This window comes from Penaeus japonicus, unplaced genomic scaffold (assembly GCF_977035675.1).
Source record: "Penaeus japonicus unplaced genomic scaffold, GWHDUDI00000001_assembly GWHDUDI00000006, whole genome shotgun sequence".
In the NCBI taxonomy this organism is placed as follows: Eukaryota; Metazoa; Arthropoda; class Malacostraca; order Decapoda; family Penaeidae; genus Penaeus; species Penaeus japonicus.
The window spans coordinates 33,768,848-33,773,847 of record NW_028234408.1 but is presented as its reverse complement, the minus strand read 5'-3'; the positions used below and the strand labels follow the sequence as shown (position 1 = coordinate 33,773,847).

Here is a 5,000-nt window from a genome sequence, read left to right as displayed (position 1 = left end):
TTATTCAATTGGCAACTACTTTAGTACTGTGAATGAATGAAACGTTGTTGACTACACGAGCGTTTCGGACATATAATCTCACTCTGCCAAAAATCAGTTAATCTTAATGATGATTAGATAATATCTATGACATATTAATTTCGTATTAGAATGCCAAAGAAAGTTTAGCTCACCTGATAATTAGGATAAAATGATGATTCTCTCTCTCTCTCTCTCTCTCTCTCTCTCTCTCTCTCTCTCTCTCTCTCTCTCTCTCTCTCTCTCTCTCTCTCTCTCTCTCTCTCTCCTTCTTCTTCTTCCCTTTCTCTCTCTCTCTCTTTCTCTCTCTCCCTCTCTCGCGCTCTCTCTCTTTCTCTCTCTCTCTCTCTGCTTCTCTCTCTCTCTCTCTTCTCTCTCTCTCTCTCTCTCTCTCTTCTCTCTCTCCCCTCTTCTCCTCTCTCTTCTCTCTCTTCTTCTCCTTCTCTCTCTCTTCTCCCTCTCTCTATCTCTCTTCTCTCTCACTCTTCTCTCACTCTCTCTCTCTCTCTCTCTCTCTCTCTCTCTCTCTCTCTCTCTCTCTCTCTCTCTCTTTAAAGTCCTCATAGACGTCCGAATCGGCCTACGTGCAATATAAGGCACTATTAGGTTTTGTCAGTTCCAGACACAATTAAACGTATATATGTAAACATACACAAACATACATACATACATTACAGTACATACATACATACATAATATATATATATATATATATCTAATATATAAATATATATAAATAAATATATATATATATATATATGTATGCAAGTAGTATATGTGTTAAATTATACATATCTACATATATAAATAAATATATCTATTAGTATGTAGTATATATGTAAAATATATCTGAATCCACAACATCTATATGTTATTGTATATATATATCTATATCAATATATAAATTAAAATATAAATAAATAATATCATATATCTATAATCAATACACATACCCACAACCCACCCACACACCAACACACAAAACACACACCAAACACAACACCATCACATCACACCACCCACCACACAACACACCCCCAACACAACTAAACTATCTTTATTATAATCTTATATTCTATATATATATATATACTTCTATATAATATATTGTATATATATATTATAAATATAGTTGTATATTAAATTATATATATATATATCTTATATATTCTATATATATATATATATATTATAATATATATTATAGTATATTTATATTATACGTATATTACTACATTATGTACAATTTCTACATTATATATGTTATATATATATATATATATATATGTATACCATATATATAATACCTACATATATATATATATATATACATATTATACATTTATAGAGATCTATATATATATATTATATATATAAATATATTATCTATATATATATTCTATAATTATATTTATTTATATATATATATATTATATATATATATATATATATATATATATATATATATAAGTAACTATACGTTTATTTATACCATACACACCACTGAACCGACACACACACACACACACCCACACGCACAAACATATATATATATAACTTAGATATATATATAATATATATTATATATATTATATATATATATATATATATAATAAAGATAAATATAATAATAAAAAATATATATATACATACATACATCATACAATATATATATATATATAATATATATATATTAAACAAAAAAAACATATATCTATATATATATATATATATATATTGTATATATTATTAATAAACATACACACACAACACACACACACACACACACACCCACACACACACACCACACACACAACAACAACACACATATTATATATATATAAATAGATTATATATATATATATATATATATATAATATATATATAATTATAATATATATAAAGAAGATTAAATAGATAGATAGATAGAAGATATAGATATAGATATGTCTATTATATGTATATATATACATTTATTATTATTATATATTATCTATATCTAGATATATTATAATATTTGTATATATATATATATATATTTATGTATATCAATGTTTTATTAATATATTATATATATATATATATATATATATATATATATATTATATATATTATATACATTATATACATATATATATCTATATTTATGTATCTAAATATATTCATAGTTATACATCTATATATGTATATCATATAGTTTATAATATAATATATATATATATATAGATATATATATATATACGACATATATATAAACATATTAATACATATATATATATATATATATATATCATAAATTATTATTACATATATGGTACACATATACTTACATTTATATATATATTTATATATCTATATATATATATTATATATATATATTATTATATATATTATATATATATGTTTATGTTTGTTTTCATTTATATATATATTTGTATATTCATTTATGGATATATATACATATTTATATTTATATTATATATATATATATATATATATAATATATATATTTATATATTATATATAAATACATACATATAACATAGATATATAATATATATATATATATATATATATTTATTTATATATATATATTACATATAGTTATATATTTATATATATCTATATATGTATATAAATACATACTATCTATATATATATATATAATATCTATATATATATATATATAGATATATATATACATATATATATGTGTGTGTGTGTGTGTGTGTGTAGTGCAGTGTATATATTTATTTTATATATATAGATATATTTTATATTATATATATATATATTTCTTATGTTATATATATATATATATTTATTTCTATATATATATATAGATTATTTACATATAAATATGTGTGTGTGTGTGTGTGTGTGTGTGTGGTCGTGTGTGTGGTGTGTGTATTTAATATGTGAATATATATATATATATTATATATCTATATATAATATATATATATATATATGTATATATATATATATATATATGTTCTATATAATATATTTATATATATGTATATATATATATATATATATATTTATATATATATATATATATATATATATATATATGTGTGTGTGTGTGTGTGTGTGTGGTGTGTGTGTGTGTGTGTATTTATATATGAATATATAGATATATTTTATATAGGTTATATATATATATATATATAATAAATAATATATATATACCTATATATATATAATATATATAGTTATACACACACACACACATATATATATATATATATATATATATTATATATATATATATAATATATATATATAATATTATACACATCTTATATATAATATATATATATATATAAAATAATGTATATTATATCTATATTTACCATTTATTTAATATATATATATATATCATATATTTATTTAATATAGATTTATTATAGATATATATATGTGTGTGTATATACATAACATGTATATATGTATATATATATTGATATTATAGATATTTATATATATATATTATTATATATATATTATATTTATATATATAATAATATATATATATGCTCACATACACGTATATACATCTTTCTGAATATCTGATGATGCGTAAATGTCCACACTAATATACATAAAACCAAATTCACGCACATCTACCAGTAAGCATAAGGCGAAACAGAGAGTAAAAAGATCAAGAAGAAAAACACACTAAGCGCGCGAGGCCCCTGAACACATGAGGGAAATGAAGAAGTATGAAAAATGTGGCTCGACCGGATATGAAAGAACCCCTTTAATTTGACCCGTCTACCTACTTCTTCCTTGGGAGGTATTGTCGAGACAGTGAGATGAGGTGAATGGACGGAGTGTGAGTGAAACGGCGGCGTGTCGTTTTATCGTTTTATTTATTTCTCATTATAAGGGAGAGAATGGTAATTGGATGAGCGAAAGAGAGAGAAAAAGAGAGAGGGAGAGAGAGAGAGAGAGAGAGAGAGAGAGAGGGAGAGAGAGAGAGAGAGAGAGAGAGAGAGAGAGAGAGAGAGAGAAGGCAAAACTGTAATGTATATATATAGACATATATGCTGTAGAAAAGTATAAATGAGCATGAATAAATTTCACATTGCAGGGTGTGCAATTAACGTTTACCGTAATTTTGTTGAATATATAATTTAGAAACAGTTATTTCATATCTTGCATTTTTCATTCCTACCGCTTCTGCATTTGATACCCTGTTAATAGATATATGTATGTTTATTAGAACTCCCATGTTTAAAAAATGGACTTTTAAAACTTTTTTTTTTTTTTTTTTTTAACGGAATATTTTCCTATCCAAGCAATTAAGGGACTAAAACAATTCAATATTTTTCTGATTTGTTTAAGTCGCTGTTATAATGATTCTTCGAATTCTAGTTTTACTAAAAAGAAAGAAAAAAAAAAGGCATGACACTGTAATTATAATGTTCATTTCACATGTATCCAAAGAGAGGGAATCAAGGTATGCAAAGTGGCCCATCAGTTGTGTTATCATGTATCTAATTGTAGCCCATTATTCAATTGGCAACTACTTTAGTACTGTGAATGAATGAAACGTTGTTGACTACACGAGCGTTTCGGACATATAATCTCACTCTTCCAAAAATCAGTTAATCTTAATGATGATTAGATAATATCTATGACATATCAATTTCGTATTAGAATGCCAAAGAAAGTTTAGCTCACCTAATAATTAGGATAAAATGATGATTCTCTCTCTCTCTCTCTCTCTCTCTCTCTCTCTCTCTCTCTCTCTCTCTCTCTCTCTCTCTCTCTCTCTCTTTTCTCCCTCTCTCTCTCTCTCTCTCTCTCTCTCTCCCCTCTCTCTCTCTCTCTCTCCCCTCCTCTCTCTCTCTCTTCCCCCTCTCTCTCTCTCTCTCTCTCTCTCTCTCTCTCTCCCTCTCTCTCTCTCTCTCTCTCTCTCTCTCTCTCTCTCTCTCTCTCCCCTCTCTCTCTCATCCCTCTCGTTTTCTCTC

At 24.3% G+C, this 5,000-nt stretch overlaps 1 protein-coding gene across 1 annotated transcript in view; it reads right to left on the bottom strand.

Annotated features, from left to right (window-relative positions):
• Positions 1 to 5,000, bottom strand: part of LOC122263323 (zwei Ig domain protein zig-8) — a 102,772-nt gene that overhangs the window by 72,391 nt on the left and 25,381 nt on the right. The gene's annotated exons all lie outside the window — the stretch shown is intronic.